The following is a 25,648-nucleotide window of genomic DNA, read 5'->3' on the forward strand; positions in this document are numbered from 1 at the left end:
ATCGGTGAACTACCTTTATCTTCCACCTCATCACCCAGCTTGACACACTTGGAAATGTCGGTAGAGCCAACAATGGAAAGGTAGCTGGACTTTTCACAGGACTTCATGCCTCTCTCTACCATGTTCCAGTTTCCTCAGTTCAGGTGTTCCCCCCACCAGAGCCCTGCCCTTGTCTGCCCCAGGGGAACCCTGGCCCCAGTCATGGTCAGTTAGCACCCAGGTATTGGTACTGCTTGTTGTACTGACAAGGCAGAGGCAGATGGACGAGGCCAGTGCTGAAGACTTTCCTGGAGGAGAGAGTTCCCTTGGTTTTGCATGATTCTACAGCAGCGTTCTTTCATATGCTTTCATTTGCCTTCATAAAAAGAGTCAAGTAATATAGGAACCTTTTTAAGAGTAAAAGAGTTCAATTTAACATATTGAGTACATTTTAATTTTTATTTATTTATTTATTTTTGGCTGTGTTGGGTCTTCGTTTCTGTGCGAGGGCTTTCTCTAGTTGCGGCAAGCGGGGGCCACTCTTCATGGCGGTGCGCGGGCCTCTCACTATCGCGGCCTCTCTTGTTGCGGAGCACAGGCTCCAGACGCGCAGGCTCAGTAGTTGCGGCTCACGGGCTTAGTCGCTCCGCAGCATGTGGGATCTTCCCAGACCAGGGCTCGAACCCGTGTCCCCTGCATTGGCAGGCAGATTCTCAACCACTGCGCCACCAGGGAAGCCCTTGAGTACATTTTAAATACCTGCAATACACATGGTGCTGTATTAGGTAGGAAGAAAGAAAATCATTCTTTTAATAAATACTTACTGAGTTCCTACTAGGACAGCCCTGGGTGCAATCAACAAAAGAATCACAACCCTCTGATCTTCTAGAGCTTCTATTCTGTTGGGAGAGGCGGAGGATAAACAAATAAAATAGAGAATAGATGGTATAAATACTAAGGAGAAAAAAAAAATAGGGGCAGCGGTATAGGGAGTGCTGAAGAGATGACGGTGTTAGAGTTGTCATTTTGAAAAGGATGGACAGGGAGAGCATCACTGAGAAAGTGGCACGTGAGCCATGATCCACAGCACGTGAAGATGTGAGCCGCACAGATGTCTGGGGGAGGAGAATTCCAGGCAGAGGGATCGGCCAATGCAAAGACTTTGAGCAAGGGCACACCAAGAGCATCCAAGGAGCAGCAAGGAGACCACTGTGATTGGAGTCACTCTGTGACAGAGGAGTAGGGAATGAGGTTGGAGAAGCCACGGGAGCCGAACAGTATAGGGCTTTGACAACAGCAAAGGCTTGGGCTACGCTGTCCTCATCGTGATGGGAATGGCTGTATTGCAGAATTATGAGCAGTGGCATCGATCCCATTTTAAAGATTGTATTGTGGCTGCTGGGTTTGGAATAGACTAAAGGGAGTCTGGGCACACGTTGCGAAGACCAGTTAGGAGTCTTGGCATAATGTGGGGAGATGAGAAGGTTAGCAGTGGAAGCGGTGAGAAGCATTTGGATTCTGTAGGTGTTTTGAAATTAGAGTAAGAAGGATCCCTGCCATGCAGGGGGTCTAATGAAGGAGGCTTACATATAAGAAATCACCATAGCAGCTAATATTTACTAAGCACTCACTCTATGCCAGATATGCAAATCTAACACATGGTACAGCAAAACCAGGATCTGAACCCTGGCAGTCTGTCTGCAGAGCCCACATGCTAAACCACTATACTGAAAAGAGAAAGCAAGAAGAAGTCAGAAAACAGTGGAATAATATCTTCAAAAGCCTGGGGAAAATATGACTTTTAATGAATATTTCTTTAACCGGCAAAATTATTACTTAAGAGTGAGGGCAAAAAGAAGACATTTTCAGGTAAATGGATTAACAGTATTTAGCATTCACAGGCTCTGGCTGAAAGAACTAGTAGCATATGTATTTCACACAAAAATCCTCAACAAAATATTAGCAAATCAGATCCAAAAATGTATTAAAAAAATACATCACCACTGAGTGGGATTTATTCCAGGTATGCAAGGCTGGTTCAGTGTTTGAAATACAATCAGTGTAATCTACCATATCAACAGGCTAAAGGAGAAGAAATCATATGATTGTATCAACTGGCACATAAAAAGCATTTGAATAAACCAATACCCATACATGATTCTTAAAAAACTCCTAGCAAACTAGGAATGGAGGGGAACTTTCTCACATCATAAAGAGCATCTACAAGGAAAACCTACTGCTAACATCATACTTAATAACGAGAGACTGAAAGCTTTCCCTCTAAGTTTGGGAACAAGGCAGGAATGTCCAACCTCACAACTCTTATTCAACATAATTCGGGAAGTTCTAGCCAGTTCAGCAGACAAGAAAAAGGAATAAAAAGCACGCCATTTGGAAAAGAAAATATAAAACTGTCTGTTTCCAAGTGATGTTATCTACATAGAAAATCCCAAAGAATGTACCAAAACAACAACAATGACGACAACCTTCTTGTAGAATAAGTGAGTTCAGCAAGGTCACAGGATCCAGGATTAACATACAAACTCAATTGCATTTCTGTATACCAGCAGCAAACACCTGGAAGCTAAAATAAAAGGCATAATAGCATTCACAATTGCTCTGAAGAAAATTAAATATTAAGTATAAATCTAACAAAACATGGATAGGATCTGTATGCTGAAAATTACAATATGCTAAGGAAAGTAATCAAAGACCTAATAAGTGAAGAGACACTGTTTTCATCGATTGGAAGCCTCAGCAAAATAAAGATGTCTGTTTTCCCCAAATTGATCTATAGGTTTAAAACAATTCCTGTTAAAATCACAGCAAGATTTTTTTTTGAAACATAAACAAGCTTATTCTGAAATTTATATAAAATGGCAAAGGAGCCTTTTATAGACTATTTAGAATAGCTAAGACAATTTTGACAAAGAAGAATAGAATGGGAGAACTCAATCTACCTGATTTCAAGCCTTACCATAGAGCTATAGAAATCAAGACTGTACCGTATTAGCAGGGGAGTAGACACATAGATCAAGGAAACAGAATAGAGAACCCAGAAATACACCCATAAAATTATGCTGAACTGATTTTTGACAAAATTGCAAAAGTAATTCAATGAAAGAAAGACAGCTTTTTCAACAAGTGATACTGGATCAATTGGACATCCACAGGCAGAAAAGAGAACTTTAACCTAATTCCCACACTTGTACAAAAATTAACTCAAAATAGATCATGGACTTTAATTTAATATGTAAAACTATAAAAACCTTTAGAAAAAGATAAGAGATGTTATTCAGGACTTGGAGCTTTGTGAAGAGTTCTTAGACGTGACACCAAAAGCACAATCCATAAAAAGAAAAACTAAAATAGACCTTATCCAAAAAAGTGTCCAAAAAAATGGACCCTGTTAAGATGAAAATATAAGCTACAATCTGGGAGAAAAATATTTGTAGTCATGTAACTGACAAAGGACTAATATTTAAAATATACAAAGAACTCAAACTCAACAGTAAAATATCAAACAATCCAATTAGAAAAGGGACAAAATATGGTAAGAGACATTTCAACTGGAAAGGATGTACGGATAGTAAATAAGGACATGGAAATATGTTCATCACTAGCTTTTTGGGAAGTGCAGATTTAAATATAGTGCAGAGATATCACTACACATATGTCAGAGTGGTTGAAATTTAAAATAATGATAACACCAAGTGTTAACAAGGATGCAGATAAACTGGGTCACTCATACATTGCTGGTGGGAATGTGAAATGGTACAGTCACTCTGGAAAACAGTTTTACAGTTTCTTTTAAAACTAAAAATGGACTTATAGTATGACTCAGCAATTACAGTATTTGGTTTTTATCTCAGGAAAATGAATACTTATATTCACCAAGAAATTTGTACATGGATGTTAACAGCAGCTTTGTTTGTAATACCAACAGCTGGAAACTATGCACATGTCCTTCAGTGGGCGAATAGTAAGTAAAATGCAGTACCTCCATACCATGGAATACTGCTGCCATAAAAAGGGACAAACTGTTGATTCTTGCAACATCTTGGATGTACCTGGAGGGAATTATTCAGTGTCTGTGGGGTGGGGGGGGGGGGGTGGGGGGGAAGCACCAATTTCTAAAGGTACTATTCCATTTATATAAAACACTATTTAAATAAAATTATACAAATGGGGAACAAATTAGTAGTTGCCAGGGGTTAAGGGGTTTCTACAAAGGGGTAGCATGAGGGGAACTTGTTACAATGATACAATTATGTATTGTGATTGGGGTAGTAGTTACACAGAGTTAAATTTCATAGAATTACACACACGTGTAAATCTGAGTAAGCTCTGTGGTGGTTCCAACGTCAATGGCCTAGTTTTGTTATTATACAAGATGTCATCATTGGTGGAAGCAGGGGAAGGGTGCATGGGACCTCCCTGTATATTTCTTTCCAACTTTCTGTGAATCTGTAATTATTTCAAAATTAAAAAATGAAAAAAAATTTACTAAGAAGTATAATAAACCTAGGAGGAAGAAGCAGAGTATGTGAAGTGATGGTGAGAAAAATAAATTGGTAGTCGTGTTTTCCAGAAAACTGTAAATAAGCGTCAATCCCAATGAATTCTTTATGGGAGTTAAAAGCAGAATAAAATAAAAATACCAGAGAGAAACAAGGTAAGACCAGAGAGCGTGATCAGAGTAAACGCATTCTGAAAGCTTCCTATTGTCTAAGAGGACAGAAAACCAAATATTTGAAGTGTCTTTATGATGAAAAGGTAGGACAGCATCTAAACCAACAATGCTATTTTAATTCATGCTAAAATCACTTACTGAGTATCTGCTGTGTGTCTGGAAACCTACTAACGTCACTAGTTCTTATCATAATTTTGAAAGAAGGTCATTTTATCCCCTTTTCATTGATGAAGCAGAGCCTAAATGGGGGTGAATGACATTTACGAAAGGTCATAGCAGGAAGTGGCAAAGCCAGGATTTGAACCCTGGGCTCTCTGATGCCTAAGCCTTTGTTCTTATAACTCCACTATGCCCTCCTGGGCATGATGAATATTGAAATAAGTTAATTTTCTAAAGAGAATGCTTGCAGCGTTTTGAAGGTGAAATACTTTGACTTCTTATGGAATGAAATATAAATCATCTCTAAATTATGGGAAAAACAGAAAGCTTTCAAACTATGGGCAAAAACTTACTGCAAAATAGAAAGCTTTCAGGACTTCCCTGGTGGCACAGTGGTTAAGAATCTGCCTGCCAATGCAGGGGACATGGGTTCAACCCCTGGTCCAGGAAGATCCCACATGCCGAGGAGCAACTAAGCCCGCGTGCCACAACTACTGAGCCTGCGCTCTAGAGCCCGCGAGCCACAACTACTGAGCCCGCGAGCCACAACTACTGAAGCCCACGCGCCTAGACCCCATGCTCCGCAACAAGAGAAACCACTGCAATGGAAAGCCTGCTCACCACAACAAAGAGTAGCCCCCGCTCGCCACAACTAGAGAAAGCCCGTGCACAGCAACAAAGACCCAACACAGCCAAAAGGAAGGAAGGAAGGAAGGAAGGAAGGAAGGAAGGAAGGAAGGAAGGAAGGAAGGAAGGAAGGAAAGAAAGAAATGTATTTAAAAAATATTTCTCCCCCCAAAAAAATATAGAAAACTTTCATGTCTTCCCTTTTCCTTTGTCAGTGCTAAACAATCCTTGTGAAGCTGGGTATCTCAGGAGCCTATACTTCAACTAGTTGTGTTACCTGGAAGAATAAATAGCATCAATTAACATTCGAATTTAATGTTTTCTCAGTAAAGCTATGAGCATAGAAATATAATTTTTAAATCTTATCCTGTGTGGATGAGAAAAAGGTGATTTTTAAAATTTAATTTAATTTTTAATTGAAATATAGTTGATTTACAATGTTGTGTTAATGCTGTACAGCAAAGTGACTCAGTTCTACATATCTATATACCTTATTTTTCATATTCTTTTCCATTATGGTTTATCAGAGGATATTGAATATAGTTCCCTGTGCTATACAGTAGGACCTTGCTGTTTATCCATTCTGTATATACCAATTTGCATCTGTTAATCCCAAACTCCCAATCCATCCTTCTCGCTCCCTACTCCCTCTTGGCAAGCACCAGTCTCTTCTCTATGTCCATTCTGTTTCTGTTTCATAGGTAGGTTCATTTGTGTCATATTTTAGCTTCCATAAGTGATATCATATGGTATTTGTCTTTCTGACTTAACTTCACTTAGTATGATAGTTTGTAGGTCCATCCATGTTGCTGCAAATGGCATTACTTCATTCTTTTTTATGGCTGAGTAATATTCCATTGTATATATGTACCAGATCTTTTTTATCCATTCATTCGTTGATGGACGTTTAGGTTGTTTCCATGTCTTGGCTCTTGTGAATAGTGCTGCTATGAACATAGGGGTGCATGTATCTTTTTGAATTATAGTTTTGTCTGGATATATGCCCAGGAGTGGGATTGCTGGATCATATGGCAATTCTAATTTTAGTTTCCTGAGGAACCTCAATACTGTTTTCCATAGTGGCTGTACTAACTTACATTCCTACCAACAGTGTAGGAGGGTTCCCTTTTCTAGGAGGTGGTATTTTGAAGATCAAAGAAAACCACAAGTCTATCAAACTATTGGTTAATTTCCCATTTGTAAATCTTGTTTCTGTTTCTCCTGATGCTAAAATGATCTTGAAGCCCAAGTGTTCTAAGCTACATTTTCACACACACATATATTCACAGAGCATGTGGTGAGAACACACACACATGCACAAGCACGCATACACACACACACACGGGTTGATAATGGGTCCTTAGGAAAGAGGTGTTAGGGCTTAGTTTCTCCTGTTTGTTGACAGGTGTGAATAAAAGAAACCTGAAGATTCATCTTTGATCTAGCAAACTTTTTCTCCTTCTTTTAGCCTGGAATAAATGGCTAAATAAAGCTCTCCATTTTATAGGACTGAAAAGAAGGAGTACTTTGATCTTACTTGAAACATTGTTCAGCAGAAGCTTCTATTTACTGGCTCATAAAAGATTTTATGCCTCATCTGTTGTACTTAGGATGACTCTAGCAAATGTACTGGGAAAAGATTTGAAATGTGTTGCTTCCTGAAGTTAGAATTATAATCAGGTGTATTATTGAACCATCCAACTTTCCTTAATGTGTACAGATTTCTGCACTGGCAGGAAGTCTTGAAGTTAAACCCAAAGAGAACATTAAGCAAAATGTAGCCTTAGACTCTGAAAACATGGATGGATCACCCACCTCTTTGAGCACAGACTTCAGAATGTGTGTGCCCAGCTCTTCCACAACAGTTTTATCTGGTGAAACAACAGAAACACCTGTCACGGGCTGAGCTCACTGCCATCTATGAAAACATCAGGGACATTCTGATCCCAGCTCTGTTATGGAACAACTCAGAGACCTTGGGCAAATCTTGCCTCCTTCTTAGGCTTCAATTTCCTCATCTGTAAAATATTGACCCATTTCCTAGGAGATCTCAGAAAAAGATTGGCACTAGAGAGATGGTTATGAAAAACAGAAAATTTTCCAGAAATTCTTAGTGATAATTTAAAAAGGGGACCATTGGTTTATGTTGTGCCCTTGATAAAGTGAAGATAGCTACTCTTTTAACAAGGCAAAAACAAAAGGAAAGTACCAGAAAGAAAGAATTCCCCAAAAGACAGGCAGCCATGGCCCTAGTGCTCTGATTCTTCATGTCCAGCCCCGTTTTAGAGTCAGTGCTTTTCCAAAGGGTCACCTTCAGTGCAATCTTAACAACACTCATCATTCACATGGCCATGGGCATGAAGAGTGACCAGGGAGCTCTGCCTTATCCAAGTGGACCTATGAAAAGTGGCTCCACTGACAATTGGTTTATCTTTTTCTTTTTTCTTTTAATTGTTTTTCTTTATTTCTTTATTATTTATTTTTGGCTGCGTTGGGTCTTTGTTGCTGCGCGTGGGCTTTCTCTAGTCGTGGTGAGCAGGGGCTACTCTTCATTGCGGTGCGCGGGCTTCTCATTGTGGTGGCTTCTCTTGTTGCGGAGCACGGGCTCTAGGGCTTTAGTAGTTGTGGCATGCGGGCTTAGTTGCTCCACAGCATGTGAGATCTTCCCGGACCAGGGCTCGAACCCGTGTCCCCTGCATTGGCAGGTGGATTCTTAACCACTACACCACCAGGGAAGTCCCTGTTTATCTTTTTCTTAACAAAAGATAAAAAGGTATTTCTGAAATTTTTGTTTGAGACTCTTAATTTTTTAATGAATGGCCATTAAAATATTTTTTCTCAATTTTTTGATTCAATAAGGTTCACCTGGTCAACATAGTTATTAATTCTCTTATACATTAACCTTGAGAAGTCAGATAGCATATACTTAAAGCACAGACTCTGAAGCCAGATTGCTCGGGTTCACAACCCAGCTCCATCATCTACCACTATGTTATGCTGGTCAAATTACCTCACTACTCTTTGCCTCAATTTCCTCATCTGTAAATGGGAATAGAAGTAGAACCTACTTCACAGTGTTACTGTAAGGAGCAAATTAGTTTATGTTAATTGCTCAGTGTAATGCCTGAACCATAGTAAGCACTACATAGTTGGGAACATTATTAAGTATCAATATTTCTTAAAACCACTGTGGGCAGATAAATCGTGAGCTATCAGCTCACCTTCAAAATGTATCTAGGACCTGACCACTTTTTACCTCCTCTGCCCCATGTCCACCACCACTTCTTGCTAGGCCTATTGCAATAGCCTCCTAACTGGTTCTCCTGCTTTCTCTCTTGCCACCAACAATCTCCACAGAGCAAACTGAGTGGTCATCCCAACCCCCGAGTCACATCACATCACTCCTCTGCTCCATGTGCTTCATGACCCATCATCTGTTCAAAGTACAGGCCATCCACCATCTGGATGAGTTCAAGTTTATCCACCATCTGGCATCATCTTACGCTACCCTGTTCTCGTCCCTCTGCTCCAACTACTGACATCTTGGTAGTTCCTTTTTTTTTTTTAACATCTTTATTGGAGTATAATTGCTTTACAATGGTGTGTTAGTTTCTGCTTCATAACAAAGTGAATCAGCTATACATATACATATATCCCCATATCTCCTCCCTCTTGTGTCTCCCTCCCACCCTCCCTATCCCACCCCTCTAGGTGGTCACAAAGCACTAAGCTGATATCCCTGAGCTATGCAGCTGCTTCCGACTAGCTAGCTATTTTACATTTCGTAGTAGATATAAGTCCATGCCACCCTCTCACTTCGTCCCAGCTTACCCTTCCCCCTCCCCCTCCCCATGTCCTCAAGTCCATTCTCTACGTCTGCGTCTTTATTCCTGTCCTGCCCCTAGGTTCTTCATAATGTGTTTTTTTTTTTACATTCCATATATATGTGTTAGCATATGGTATTTGTTTTTCTTTTTCTGACTTACTTCACTCTGTCTGACACACTCTAGGTCCATCCACCTCACTACAAATAACTCAGTTTTGTTTCTTTTTATGGCTAATATTCCATTGTGTATATGTGCCACATCTTCTTTATCCATTCATCTGTCGATGGACACTTGGGTTGCTTCCATGTCCTGGCTATTGTAAATAGAGCTGCAATGAACATTGTGGTACTTGACTTTTTGAATTATGGTTTTCTCAGGGTACATGCCCAGTAATGGGATTGCTGGGTCGTATGGTAGTTCTATTTTTAGTTTTTTAAGGAACCTCCTTACTGTTCTACAGAGTGGCTGTATCAATTTTACATTCCCACCAACAGTGCAAGAGGGTTCCCTTTTCTCCACACCCTCTCCAGCATTTATTGTTTGTAGATTTTTTGACGATGGCCATTCTGACTGGTGTGACTGGTGTGATACCTCATTGTAGTTTTGATTTGCATTTCTCTAATGACTAGTGGTGTTGAGCAACCTTTTATGTGTTTGTTGGCAATCTATATGTCTTCTTTGGAGAAATGTCGATTTAGGTCTTCTGCCCATTTTTGGATTGGGTTGTTTGTTTTTTTGATATTGAGCTGCATGAGCTGCTTGTAAATTTTGGAGATTAATCCTTTGTCAGTTGCTTCGTTTGCAAATATTTTCTCCCATTCTGAGGATTGTCTTTTCATCTTGTTTATGGTTTCCTTTGCTGTGCAAAAGCTTTTAAGTTTCATTAGGTCCCATTTGTTTATTTTTGTTTTTATTTCCATTTCTGTAGGAGGTGGGTCAAAAAGGATCTTGCTGTGATTTATGTCATAGAGTGTTCTGCCTATGTTTTCCTCTAAGAGTTTTATAGTGTCTGACCTTACATTTAGGTCTTTAATCCACTTCGAGTTTATTTGTGTGTATCGTGTTAGGCAGTGTTCTAATTTCATTCTTTTGCAAGTAGCTGACCAATTTTCCCAGCACCACTTATTGAAGAGGCTGTCTTTTCTCCATTGTATATTCTTGCCTCCTTTATCAAAGATAAGGTGACCATATGTGCATGGGCTTATCTCTGGGCTTTCTGTCCTGTTCCAGTGATCTATATTTCTGTTTTTGTGCGAGTACCATACTGTGTTGATTACTATAGCTTTGTAGTATAGTCTGAAGTCAGGGAGTCTGATTCCTCCAGCTCCGTTTTTCTTTCTCAAGATTGCTTTGGCTATTCGGAGTCGTTTGTGTTTCCATACAAATTGTGAAATTTTTTGTTCTAGTTCTGTGAAAAATGCCACTGGTAGTTTGATAGGGATTGCATTGAATCTGTAGATTGCTTTGGGTAGTATAGTCATTTTCACAATGTTGATTCTTCCAATCCAAGAACATGATATATCTCTCCATCTGTTTGTATCATCTTTACATCTTGTGTCTTATAGTTTTCTGCCTACAGATCTTTTGTCTCCTTAGGTAGGTTTATTCCTAGGTATCTTTTTCTTTTTGTTGCAGTGGTAAATGGGAGTGTTTCCTTAATTTCTCTTTCAGATTTTCCATCATTAGTGTATAGGAATGCAAGAGATTTCTGTGCATTAATTTTGTATCCTGCTACTTTACCAAATTCATTGCTTAGCTCCAGTAGTTTTCTGGTAGAGTATTTAGGATTCTTTATGTATGGTATCATGTCATCTGCAAACAGTGACAGCTTTACTCCTTCTTTTCCGATTTGGATTCCTTTTATTTCTTTTTCTTCTCTGATTGCTGTGGCTAAAACTTCCAAAACTATGTTGAATAATAGTGGTGACAGTAGGCAACCTTGTCTTGTTCCTGATCTTAGTGGAAATGGTTTCAGTTTTTCACCATTGAGAACGACGTTGGCTTTGGGTTTGTCATATATGGTCTTTGTTATGTTGAGGTAAGTTCCCTCTATGCCTACTTTCTGGAGGGTTTTTATCATAAATCGGTGTTGAATTTTGTCAAAAGCTTTTTCTGTATCTATTGAGATGATCATATGGTTTTTCTCCTTCAATTTGTTAATATGGTGTATCACATTCATTGATTTGCGTATATTGAAGAATCCTTGCATTCCTGGGGTAACCCCACTTGATCATGGTGTATGATCCTTTTAATGTGCTGTTGGATTCTGTTTGCTAGTATTTTGTTGAGGATTTTTGCATCTATGTTCATCAGTGATATTGGCCTGTAGTTTTCTTTCTTTGTGACATCTTTGTCTGGTTTTGGTATCAGGGTGATGCTGGTCTCATAGAGTGAGTTTAGGAGTGTTCCTCCCTCTGCTATATCGTGGAAGAGCTTGAGAAGGATAGGTGTTAGCTCTTCTCTAAATGTTTGATAGAATTGGCCTGCGAAGCCGTCTGGTCCTAAGATTTGTTTGTTGGAAGATTTTTGATCACAGTCTCAATTTCAGTGCTTGTGATTTGTCTGTTTATATTTTCTATTTCTTCCTGGTTCAGTCTCGCAAGATTGTGCTTTTTTAAGAATTTGTCCATTTCTTCCAGGTTGTGCATTTTATTGGCATATAGTTGCTTGTAGTCATCTCTCATGATCCTTTGTATTTCTGCAGTGTCAGTTGTTACTTCTCCTTTTTCATTTCTAATTCTGTTGATTTGAGTCTTCTCCCTTTTTTTCTTGGTGAGTCTGGCTAATGGTTTATCAATTTTCTTTATCTTCTCAAAGAACCAGCCTTTGCTTTTATTAATCTTTGCTCTTGTTTCCTTCATTTCTTTTTCATTTATTTCTGATCTGATCTTTATGATTTCTTTCCTTCTGCTAACGTTGGGGGTTTTTTGTTCTTCTTTCTCAAATTACTTTAGGTGTAAGGTTAGGTTGTTTATTTGAGATGTTTCTTGTTTCTTGAGGTAGGATTGTATTGCTATAATCTTCCCTCTTAGAACTGCTTTTGCTGCATCCCATAGGTTTTGGGTCGTCGTGTTTTCATTGTCATTTGTTTCTAGGTGTTTTTTTATTTCCTCTTTGATTTCTTCAGTGATCTCTTGGTTATTAAGTAGTGTATTGTTTAGCCTCCATGTGTTTGTATTTTTTACACATTTTTTCCTGTAATTGATATCTAGTCTCATAGCGTTGTGGTCGAAAAGGATACTTGATACGATTTCAGTTTTCTTAGATTTACCAAGGCTTGATTTGTGACCCAAGATGTGATCTATCCTGGAGAATGTTCCATGAGCACTTGAGAAGAAAGTGTATTCTGTTGTTTTTGGATGGACTGTCCTCTAAATATCAATTAAGTCCATTTTGTTTAATGTATCATTTAAAGCTTGTGTTTCCTTATTTATTTTCATTTTGGGTGATCTGTCCATTGGTGAAAGTGGGTTGTTAAAGTCCCCTACTATTATTGTGTCACTGTCGATTTCCCCTTTTATGGCTGTTAGCATTTGCCTTGTGTATTGAGGTGCTCCTATGTTGGGTCCATAAATATTTACAGTTGTTGTATCTTCTTCTTGGATTGATCCCTTGATCATTATGTAGTGTCCTTCTTTGTCTCTTGTAATAGTCTTTATTTTAAAGTCTATTTTGTCTGATATGAGAATTGCTACTCCAGCTTTCTTTTGATTTCCATTTGCATGGAATATCTTTTTCCATCTCCTCACTTTCAGTCTGTATGTGTCCCTAGGTCTGAAGTGGGTCTCTTGTAGACAGCATTTATATGGGTCTTGTTTTTGTATCCATTTAGCCAGTCTGTGTCTTTTGGTGGGAGCATTTAATCCATTTACATTTAAGGTAATTATCGATATTTATGTTCCTATTACCATTTTCTTAATTGTTTTTGGTTTGTTATTGTAGGTCTTTCCCCTCTCTTGTGTTTCCTGCCTAGAGAAGTTCCTTTAGCATTTGTTGTAAAGCTGGTTTGGTGGTGCTGAATTCTCTTGGCTTTTGCTTGTCTGTAAATGTTTTAATATCTCTGTCGAATCTGAATGAGATCCTTGCTGGGTAGAGTAATGTTGGTTGTAGATTTTCCCCTTTCATCACTTTAAATATGTCATGCCACTCCCTTCTGGCTTGCAGAGTTTCTGCTGAAAGATCAGCTGTTAACCTTATGGGGATTCCCTTGTATGTTATTTGTTGTTTTTCCCTTGCTGCTTTTAATATTTTTTCTTTGTGTTTAATTTTTGATAGTTTGATTAATATGTGTCTTGGCATGTTTCTCCTTAGATTTATCCTGTATTGGACTCTCTGTGCTTCCTGGACTTGATTATGTATTTCCTTTCCCATATTAGGGAAGTTTTCAACTCTAATCTCTTCAAATATTTTCTCAGTCCCTTTTTATTTCTCTTCTTCTTCTGGGACCCATATAACTTGAATGTTGGTGAGTTTAATATTGTCCCAGAGGTCTCTGAGACTGTCCTCAATTCTTTTCATTTTTTTTCTTTATTCTGTTCTGCAGTGGTTATTTCCACTATTTTATCTTCCAGGTCACTTATCCGTTCTTCTGCCTCAGTTATTCTGCTATGGATTCCTTCTAGAGAGTTCTTCTTTTCATTTATTGTGTTGTTCATCATTGTTTGTTTGTTCTTTAGTTTTTCTTCATCCTTGTTAAACGTTTCTTGTATTTTCTCCATTCTACTTCCAAGATTTTGGATCATCTTTACTATCATTACTTTGAATTCTTTTTCAGGTAGACTGCCTATTTCCTCTTCATTTGTTTGGTCTGGTGGGTTTTTACCTTGCTCCTTCATCTACTGTGTGTTTCTCTGTCTTATTTTGCTTAACTTACTCTGTTTGGGGTTTCCTTTTCACAGGCTGCAGGTTCGTAGTTCCCGTTGTTTTTGGTGTCTGCCCCCAGTGGCTAAGGTTTTGGTAGTTCCTTTAACAGCCTAGCTTATTGCTACCCAAGGCTTTATATTTTCTGAAATGTTCTTCGAATAGACATCTGTGACAAGGGTGGCTTCTTCATTCAGTCTCTATTTACATGTCATCCTATCTGAAGTGAGTTCTTGGCCACAGTTTCTGAAATACCATTTCCTTTGCTGTTAGGTTTACCCTTACCTGCTTTATATTCCTTTTGTGAACTACAGATCTTCCCTGGTTTATGATGGGGTTATGTCCTGATATACCCATAATAACTGCAAAATACCATAAGTTGAAAATGGGTTTAATACACCTAGCCTACCGAAAACTGTAGCTTAGCCTAGCTTACATTACACGTACTCAGAACACTTACGTTAGCCTACAGGTGGGCAAAATCATCTAACACCAAGCCTGTTTTATAATACAGTGTTGAATAGCTCATGTAATTTATTGGATACTGTACTGAAAGTGAAAAACAGAATGGTTGTCTGGTACTGAATGGTTGTAAGTGTCTTGGTCGTTCCCCCTGTTGATCACATGGCAGACAGGCAGCTGCAGCTCTGCGTCTGTGCAGCATCACGAGAGACTATCTACCACATATCACTAGCCCCGGAAAAGATCAGAATTCAAAATCTGAAGTACGGGGCTTCCTTGGTGGCGCAGTGGTTGAGAATCTGCCTGCCAATGCAGGGGACACGGGTTCGAGCCCTGGTCTGGGAAGATCCCACATGCCGCAGAGCAACTAGGCCCGTGAGCCACAATTACTGAGCCTGCGCGTCTGGAGCCTGTGCTCTGCAACAAGAGAGGCCGCGATAGTGAGAGGCCTGCGCACCGCGATGAAGAGTGGCCCCCATTTGCCGCAACTAGAGAAAGCCCTCGTACAGAAACGAAGACCCAATGCAGCCATAAATAAATAAAAATAAATAAATAAAAAATTAAAAAAAAAATCTGAAGTACGGTTTCTACTGAATGCATATTACTTTCACACCGTCATAAAGTCAAAAAATCGTAAGTCAAACCATTTTAATTTGGGGACCGTTCGTAATTACCGCCTGATGTGGTATATGCTCGTGTGTGTACTAGCACATCCCTGACTCCCCAACTCGCGTAAAGGATCCAAGAGAGCAAATGTCTTGTTTCATTTGCTGCTCTTTTACAAGCTCCTAATATGGTGCCTACGTATAGTTAGATGCTCAATAAGTACGTGTTGAATGAATTAACGAACTGGAGTGAGAATGTAGTTGTTTATATTTGAAAACACTTTTACATGCACTATTTTATTTGATTCCACGAAGTAGGAATCAACAGGGGGGCAAATTTCTTTTCTTGCACGTTACACCTATATACAATGGGTCCGATCCCAAAATGATTTCCATAGTGACAGAAAGCAGATCAGTGGTTTCTCAGGGGATGACGAGGATCACAAAGGGGACGTGGGAATACTTGGGAGCAATCAGATATTCATTATCCTCATTGTGGTGATAGTTTCATGGGTATATGCGTATATCAGAACTTTCCAAGTTTGTACATCTTAAATACGTACAATTTATTGTATGTTATTTTCCCTCAATAAAGCTGTTTTGCAAAAAAGCACATTAGATAACTTTCAAGATCGTGCAACATTTTAATGGCAGAGTTTGGAGCCACATTGGCAGATTCCTTGGGTCTTTATTAACAGTAACAATTTACAATTTTGTTTACATGTTCCTCCGTGTTGAAAAGGGAACTTTGATTTTAAAGTCTGGAGATGTTCTCCATCACTTACGTTTCATCCCTTAAATTAAGTGAAAATCAAATAGCCAGAAGTAATTGGATAGTATTTGAAGAATTGCAAGTTTATAGAATTTTCAGGCGAGCAAGTTAGAGAATTAAATGATTGGACCGAGGTCATCTAGAACAGCAGGTTTGGCACAGGAATTAGAAGCTGGATAACGCTGAATTTTGTTTCTCAGCATAAAAGCCATATTTCTCTTCCTTCCATTCTTTATTGACAAATTGTAATTTTTTCCCCCCAAAGTACCGAAAAATATCTGTTTCTCAAAGTCCTTTGAGTGTGTTTTCTTTTCCTCTTTTGTGAATGAGGCGTTCTAAATGCCTTCTGGCATGTACAAGACTCACTGTGAAGCTCTTTTTTTTTTTAATTTACTATTTAAGAGAGGGACCCTCTGTTGAAAAAAAAATACCAATAGAACTGAAGTCAGTAAAGATATCAGCAAGATGTATGTGTCAGGTCAAGTTAAGGCTGAAATCCCATCTAATGTAGTCAAATAAGCCACACTTTAATTAATAAATCTGTTCCTGAGAAAGCAACTCTTCTCAAATTGATCAATATTTTTCTATTTAAATGGACACATTTTTAAAATTTCCTGCTGTATGCTACTGAGTACTTACTGAATGCGGAGTATACAGAGGGATACAAAGAGGTCAGCCTAACTCTCAAGGAGATGGAATAGAACAAATGACAGGTATTTTGGAATGCAAGGAGTATATGTTTTTGAGATTCTTGAGACCATTTTTTTTGTTTTGTTTTGAATTGTTACTGACTCTTTACCTTTTAGCTTTAAACTGATTGGTTTATCCCCTTTATTTCACTAACATTCCCAAGACACTTGGTCAAATAATTTATAATTGTGATTTTAAGTGCATTTGAGTACTAATAACTACTTAAAAGGTATGCTTGGTGAATTCTTTCATAATATTAATAATTACTCCTTGGTTATTTATTATGAGAAATTGTGTTTATGCATGTGTATGTGCATATGCACATATGCGATTTGCTTAAATTGGGACAACCTTTTCCATTATATTTGCAAGCATCACACAGTAATCTTAGGCAACCCTATTCGGGCAGAGAGAAAGAAAACAATGGAAAATTAAAACTCCTATGTGATTATTTTTCCATTTGCATCACTTCTCACATCTAAACAGACACTAGGATGTTTCCTTGTGTCTAGCTGTGAACACTGAATATTTTCAGTTTCTCTTTAGAATTGGAGACTAGACATATCAGTAGGAAGTTGCTAATGGAAATTGATGCTTTTGCTTCTGGCCAAGCATACCACAGAGATCATGGAGGTAACATCCAACTCATGCACAGAACATGCCTTATAAACAAGAGAAGTCATCGACCAGGGTAGATTAGTAATATCTGTGTAGAAACAAGCTCTAGTTGGATTGCCAGATACCACTGTGACTAAAAGTTGTTTGTGTCTGCAGAATTCTAAAAGAAAGATCCCTTGCAATTTTTTACATTTGTTATAATTTTCCATTAAGGTTGTAACAATACCACAAAAATGTTTGGTCAAAAAAAAAAAAAAGAAGAAATCTGAATCTTCTAAAAATATTTCTCATATTACTGATGGCATTTGAGCAGTGTCTCATATGACTTGCTTTGCCAGTCTTCCACAATCCTTTGGGACTATTTTGAGACTGGATTACCCAATGCTTTAGCTTAAGTTCTCCATATTTTACAAAATCCCCTTCCAGCTACATGACAGAACGACTAGAAAGTTCTCTATAAGCACTGTCTCCAATTCCCCTCCTGTGGTTCCTCTTGAACCCGTCCATTCAGAACTTTAGTCCCACCACTCCATCCATACAAACAGCTGTGGTCAAGGTCACCAGTGACTGCCCCATGTAAATCAGCCCTCTTTTCATCTGACTTGTGAGCACTCAACATGCTAGGACTTCCTGTCCTTAAGACATGAACTTCTCCTGGCTTCCTGGACGCCTCTCACTCTCAGCCATCTTCTGAACTCACCGGCCGCTCCTCTTAGATCTTCTTTGTTGACTCCTTTTCAATTTCTCACCCTTAAACACTGGCCTCAGCCCCCAGACCACTTCTGTTCTCAGCTATGCTAGTGCCCTCAGTGGTCTGACCAAGCCTCCTGGTGCCAAATGTTACCTATATGATTGTCTTGGTCAGCTCAGGCTGTCATAACAAAATACCATAAACTCAGTGGCTTAAACAATGGAAATGTATTTCCTCACAGTTTGGAGGCTTGGAAGTCCAAGATCAGGTGCCAGCATGGTCAGATTCTAGTGAGGCCTCTCTTCCTGGCTTGCAGATGGCCACCTTCTCAGTGTGCCCACCCATGGCCTTTCCTTGGTGCCTATGCATGGAGAGAGAAAGAAGGCAAGCTCTCTGGTGTCTTATTTTATAAGGGCACTAATCCCTTCATGAGAGCCCCACCCTCATGCGCTCATCCAGACCTAATCACCTCCCAAAGGCCCCACCTCCAAATACTGTCACATTAAGTTTTGGGGCTTCAACATATGAATTTTGAGGGGACACAGACATTCAGTGCATAACAATATAATGACCCCTCTGGCCCAGACCTCTCCCCTGAAGTCCCCAGATACATATTTCACATCACCTACTTGACATCTCACCCTTAAGAGGTCTAAAAATGACCTTCTGGTTCCCCCAACAAAACCTACTTCTCCAACATCAGTCCATTGCAGCCCTCCCCTGCCAGCTGCTCACACCAAAACCCTGTCATTTTCCTTGACTCTTTTTTTTTTTTTTTTAATCTCATTTCACATCCAATCTGTCGGGAAATCCTATTCACTCTCTTTTCATACTATATCCAGAAATCTGACCACTTTTTACCACCTCTAATATTCTGCCCAGGTCCAAACCACCATAATTCCTGTGGTCTCCTGATGTTAACCCTTGTCCTGTTTAGTCAGTTCTTAACAAAGCAGCCCTGGTAAATAAATCACACCTTCACCTTGTCTCACCTCTGCTCATAACCCTCTGTTTTTTTCCTAGCTTATCGAGAGTTAAGGGTCTACACCGTCTGACCACTTGCTTCCTTCCTAATCTCATCTCATCCATTCGCTACCTCTCTCACTCTCCTCCAAACACACTAGTCCTTTACTGTTCCTGGGACGCACCAGGCACACTCCTGCCCTAAGAAAACTTGCTCCTCTCTCTGTCTGGATTGTGCTTCACCCAGATATCTGCAAGCCTTGCTCCCACCCTTCTGTCAAATATTTTATCAGCAGGACATCCAACTACTGGGAATAAAATAGCAATGCCCCACTCCCTCCCCACTTCTCTCTGCCCCCCACACTCTGTTTTATTTTACTCCCTGTTATTTGACATATTCTCCACTGTCTCGTCTATGAGCTTACTGTCTATTGTACATCAATAGAGGGCTTCCCTGGTGGCACTGTGGTTAAGAATCTTCCTGCCAATACAGGGAACCTAGGTTCAAGCCCTGGTCCGGGAAGATCCCACATGCCGCGGAGCAACTAAGCCCGTGCGCCACAACTACTGAGCCTGCGCTCTAGAGCCCGCGAGCCACAACTACTGAGCCCACGTGCCACAACTACTGAAGCCCGTGCACCCAGAGCCCATGCTCCTCAACAAACAGAAGCACCGCAACGAGAAGCCGGCGCACCGCAACGAAGAGTAGCCCCCGCTCGCCGCAACTAGAGAAAGCCTGCGCGCAGCAACGAAGACCCAACACAGCCAAAAAAAAGACTGTTAGGAAACTTTTGTACATCAGTAGAAACTCAGATCTCTGAGCTTGCCGTTGTACAGCTTACCTGTATTACACCCAGGTACTCAATAAGTATTTATAGAAGGACCGAAATCTGTCTTTCATGCTAATTCTGCTGAAGTGAATGCAGGGCTGCTGCTGTAAATCTGAAAGAGCCTCGAGTTTCACCAACGTTTCTCCCTCCTAAAGTTTTCATTGTGGGATCAAAATAACAATTCAGCCTGCTTTTGCTCTTAGTTGTTTTAAACGGCACAAACACACTGTGTAGGTTGAAGTACTTGTCCCGTGGAAAGGGTACAGAGTCTATGATTCTGCCTTCTGTTATGCTTGTTTTAAAGCATAATGTTTATGTATCAGTTGAACTGCTATTATAGAAGATAAAGCCGGGAGAATGCACAGATGCCTGGATGTGATAGTAATTTGGGTTGGGTCTTTTTTCTCCAGGTTACTTCCAGCCTAGGGGAGGGACTCTACTTGTCCAATGCCTGTTGTGATGGGGCAGCCCAAGACGATTGCTTGATAAATTCTTTAGCTCTTAAAGCAAGTAGAGGTATTATGGGCTTATCACTTCTTTCCCAGGGCTTTCAGTAGGAATACCAACAATTGTCATTTTGATCTTGAGGCATTTAGGGGTGGGTTGGGGGGGACTCTTACCTCCGAAAGCAGGGAGAAAGGTTATTGATGGTATGTCTGGAAGCAGGGCTTGTATTTTGCTGGCAGTGCTGGGAAGACCTGGGGACATGGATCTGAGCAGGACCACTTTGTCATCGCCGTGCCTTCCCAGCCACCACTCCCAGAGCTACTTTTGCCACCCTCGGACATCTGTTCTTTATTGTGATCGTGTGGTGGAGAACAGAAGCTACTTTCAAAAGGCAGCACTGCAACTTCAAAGGGAAATGGGGAGGAAAAGGAAGTAGCCATGTGTCATGTCTCTTAAATGCCTGTTCAGCAAGTACCAGAGGAAACAGAAGGTAAAGGTACGATAAAGTCTCTTGGGGTCCTTTGAGGGCAGACTGGAAAGCTCAGATTGTCAAGCGCAGCCCTGGAGACTCATGTCATGGGAACCAGTGCCCAGAGCCAGCCACTGCGGGCTGGAGGCGGGGCCTTTGGGGAGAGGCTGTGGCTTCATCTTGTTACCCTCTTGCACCTAGAATTCCACTGGCAGCAACTCTCTTTTTCCACTTGCTTGTAAAGCAAGAACAGGCGTACAAGGATACCTCTGTCAGAGATTAGATAAACCTTACAAAAGCTTTGTAAAGCCCCCTTCCAACCAGGACAAGGGCCACCAAGTGACCTAGGTTGGCACGCTTGACCAGCAGGCACATCTCAACCCCATTCTCTCTTCTCCGTGGCTCACACCCTTGAACACACGACTGTGATCTGAGCGCCCATCCGGGCCTCAGAGAATGCCATGTCTCTCGGGACCCCCTTTATTCCTCTGGCCAGGGCTGAGAGAAGGACATTCCAGATCTCCCCAGAGGGGCAGGGTGTGGAGAGGACCAAAGACAGGAGACACAGGAGAGGCTTCCAGAAGAGCCACACCCTCTGGCCTGGGCGCAAGGACACAGCAGGAAAGACACAGGGAGAGGGGAGCAGGCAGGCGGCCAGGGACAGGCCTTGGAAGGGCCTCACCCACCTCTCGCTCCATCACTGCGCACTCCAGGCTGGAGTCCGGCTGGATTTGTCTGGGAGGGTCCACAGGGCAGCTGTGGCCTGTCGTGGTGGAGAGGAACATTTATTACAGCCTGGGAAAGCCTATTGAAAAGCTCAGAAGAACCCAGTGGTGAACAAATAACAGAATAATTAGCACATAATCATCATGGTGAAAATGTGAAGCTTAAATTGTCACCGAAGCAGTTCACCAATGTATACAACGTGGAGACACTAAAAGCAGCTCAGCGTGACTCAGCTTTCCTGCCAACATTCAACCAAAAATAAAGTAAGCAAATCTCTGGAGAGGCAGAGGACACTCAAGTACCCTGGTGCGTGAGGACCGCTCAAAAAATAAACGTAAAATCACCTGTCGATAGAAGCTTCTATTCCTAGCGCTGAGGCCGATGTTCAGGAAACGTTCCTCATCCTGTGTCACAGAGCCTACCTGGGGCAAGATCACAGAGGCTCCTATACTGTGTGTCTAAATATTTTTAAAGCTGTAAATCAAGCCGACAAACTATTAGATAGAACATGCTCTATCCTCTCATGCTTTAACCAGTATACCTTCGTAACAACGTAGAAAGGCAGTTTTGCTTTTAGTGTTTTTGAAATTCTCAGCGTCCTCTGCTGGATCATGAGGCAAAGGGGGGGTCCCCCTCACCCCCTACCTGCAGCAGTGCCCCTTCCTCCTGACTCTCCCTCCGGCTCTTCTCTCATTTCACTTGTGAGTGATGCCCGACTGCAAACACAAGCTCCCTCAACATGCCCTGCAGGCGCCCGAGCCTTGATCCCCACCTCAGCACTTGGGGTGCACATGCCGATGTGGGGGGGAGGAGGTGCTCCAAAGTGTAGCCCCTGGGACAGGGCCCCTCTGCCACCTCCTCATCCAGCACGTATTTCAACCCTCATTCCATCAGGACTTAAACGCATAAGCCCTGCCCTTGCATCAGATATATACGCGTGTAACTGAATCACTTTGCTGTACAGCAGAAATTAACGCAGCACTGTAAATCAACTATGCTTCAATTAAAAAGAATCAGATCACAGGCATTGAGGGAAGCTGACCATTCGTATGAGAGCTGGCTGGGTGGGTTAGTTCCTTTATGTTTCTCATGTGATGGAGCAAGTCTCTTGTTTAACAGCTTTGAAATGAAGGCCGGTGAGATGTGAATTCCCCTAATGGCCCACGCCCTCTTTCTCACCACTCTCCACAAAAAATTCTGAGCCTCCCCCTTGACACCTAAGAAGCTGAGAAAAAGCAGCCCCGAGGAGGACCGGCCACTCAGTGCGTGCCTCACCTGCCAGTCAGTCATATTTCCAACTGCACCGCCTTCTCCACAGACCTGGGAGCAGAAAAGCAAAGAGTGAGATGTGAGTGTTCTGGAATATTCGTCAGTGGCTGCCTGTGCTCAGAGTATCACCCTTCGACCAAGGCCCTCCCGGCTTTCCGGCTCCATTACCTGCGTGGGTGCCCCCCCACCCCAGGCCTGAGGGTGGCAAAGGCCAGCTGCTTGCAGACAGATGGCTTTTATCCCCAAATATTTCACTGAGGCGCTGGGGGACGGATGCGTCCCATGAGAGTCACAGATGGACAGAGACCAGAATTACTGGGGCCAAGAGCCCCGGCAGGAGGCTGGGGCCTCCAGAGGAGACCAAGATGTGGGGGTCCAGGAGCGAGAGTGAGGAAGGGAAGGATGTAGTCCAAGCATCCACAGTTATTGCTTTTAAAACATGAATTTGAAAAAGTGGGGGGTCTGTCTAATGAAATGGAACCCACAGATATGGGTCTACTGGCATTTGTTTACAACGTTTGTCATCAAAGGATGATTTTTATTTTTTGTCGTTCGCGTGACTTTAGGGCGTAAAAGTATAAGGAAGCAGCACGGTTCCCATTGACCCTGAAAGCTTCCTCTGGAAATTGTTGACAATCCTGAGGTTTGCTTACCAGAGGAGAAAAGAAGTTTGTCCTATCAACACCTCCCAATGTCTTTCTCCCCCAGTTCTGGGACCGGACAGGTTGTATCTTTTCAAGTAGAATAATGTTCATATAATAATAGAAAATAAAAGAAATTATGAACAATAAAATTCATAACACTATATATGGGTGGGTATTTTTAAAGCTACATGTAATTTATATAAAAACCAGCATTTCATACTGAAAAGTTTTCTAAAGATATATTCATTCATCCATAATAATTGCTGGTTATTATTATGTAAGACACTAATAATTTAGCATAGAAGAAAATAAATTTCCGATTAACTCAGATGGTTTCTCACTAATGTCCATAACCTCTGGGCTTAAATCTGCTAATCAGTATGATTGAAGACAATGCACGATGTATAAATCTCCTAGTGGGATGGGTATATATACATTTTGATTTATAGTCAAAGTCTTTCTGATACTTGGAAAATATTCATTGGAAATTCTGTAAAAGTTGCACTTTTAATATCCATAAAAGGCCAATTAATTTTTTTCTGGGACCATGATTATTGTACTTTTATACTTTTGTTCTTCAAGAAAATCTGCTTCCTTTTGTGGCCTTTACTCTTTGGGTCTGTGTTATAGAATTTCGACACCCACTTTTTTATCAAAAGCCAAGGGAAAAAAAAAAAAAAAGCCAAGGAAAACTTCCAAATTTCCATAACTACGTCCAGGTTTAAGCTCCTAGGTCAGATCTGGGTGCTCTGTGGAAGCAACACTATTTAGATAGTATTATTTTAACATTAAAAAAAAATGATCTATTCTTTAATTTTTTTGGTTGGAAAAAGTACAGAAAACCTAACAATATAATAATATAGTAGACATTACCGAAATTAAACAGATACTCGCATCTGTTTAACACCTAAGAGGCAGAGTGGCACAGTGGTTAAGATCATTAGCTGGGTGAGTCATACGTGTTACTTCTCTTTGCCTCAGTGTTCCTCATCTGTAAAATGGGGATAATTACAATAGCAACCTCATAAAGAAGATTAAATGAGTTAATCTGTTTGGAGAAGGTTTAGATCAGTGCCTGGCACACAGCAAGTGCTATGTAAGTTGTCAAATTTTATTTTTTTTATTCCCCCCCCTCAACCCAAAGCTTATCAAAATATAGTTAGGCTGACCTCTGGTGGCCCTCAAATTTTAAAAAGAAAGGTAATATTTCTATAATAGCTTCAGGCTTCGTATGTTTTTAAAGAAGTAAAATATAAAACCCTATCTTCTCTCCTCCCTCCTTCTTCTTTCCCAGAGCTAACCGACCCCTGCAGTTGGAGAGTATAACTGCCATGCAAGTTTTGGTGCTATATTTGGTACATGCATAAACAATATATATTACTATTTTGTGTGTTATAAAACTTTACATAAATGGGATCATACTGCATGTATCCTTTTGTCACTTTCTGTGTTCACTCAACTTTACCTTTTGGAGATTTATCCATGTTGGTAGATGTGGTTCTACTTCATTCATTATAACTGTTGTTGACAATTCCATTATATGAATGAACCACTGAGAACAAATCAGTGAGAAATAGTGCCACAATGAGCACCAAGGAGCCGGTGACCACACATGAGATTTTTATCTGTGATGGATAATTTACAAGAAATAGCCATTTTACAGGATGCACATCTGACACTTCACCAGGTGTCCTAAAATGATTGTGCAAATTTGCACTTTCACCAGCAGTGAACAACAGACCCCATTTTCCCATGACTTCGGCAGTAATTGAGGTTATTGGATTTACTGACTTTTGCCTGTCTGGTGGGTATAAAATAGTACATCATTGTTTCCATTTTTATTTCCATAATTACTAGTGAGATTGGGCATTTTTATATTTATTGGCTGCTGGGGTTTCTTCTGCTATGAGTTGCCTATTTATATCCATTTTTGCATATCCACTATTGCCCATTTTCTATTTTCTTATTGATTTATGAGGGTTCTTTAATTATTTGGACTACTAATCCCTGGTAGAGCATGTGAGTTATAAATATCTTCTTTCAGACTCTGGTTTGTCTTCTTTACTTTGTTTTCAATGTCTTTTGTAGTACAGAATATTCATTTTAATTAAGCAATACTTTCTGGGAGTTCCCTGACAGTCCAGTGGTTAGGACTCTGCACTTTCACTGCCGAGGGCCCGGGTTCAGTCCCTGGTCGGGGAACTAAGACCCAGAAAGCCATGTGGTGCAACCAAAAAAAAAAAAAAAGGCAATACGTTTCTCTGTGGTTTATAGTTTTTATTTCTTTTAAAAGTCTTTCCCTCTACCAGTATGCAAG

At 40.6% G+C, this 25,648-nt stretch overlaps 1 protein-coding gene across 13 annotated transcripts in view; it reads left to right on the forward strand.

Annotated features, from left to right (window-relative positions):
- The window catches only part of KIAA1217 (KIAA1217 ortholog), a 500,420-nt gene that overhangs the window by 343,442 nt on the left and 131,330 nt on the right, over positions 1–25,648 (forward strand). The window contains exon 1 of one of the 13 annotated variants that reach the window (XM_068561349.1): positions 20,705–20,719. The exons of the other annotated variants lie outside the window; for them this stretch is intronic. The gene's annotated coding sequence lies outside the window, so the exon portion shown is untranslated. Of the gene's footprint in view, positions 1–20,704; positions 20,720–25,648 lie in introns of those variants that run through there. 13 annotated transcript variants of the gene reach the window in all.

Source organism: Eschrichtius robustus, chromosome 1, assembly GCF_028021215.1.
Source record: "Eschrichtius robustus isolate mEscRob2 chromosome 1, mEscRob2.pri, whole genome shotgun sequence".
Lineage (NCBI taxonomy): Eukaryota > Metazoa > Chordata > Mammalia > Artiodactyla > Eschrichtiidae > Eschrichtius > Eschrichtius robustus.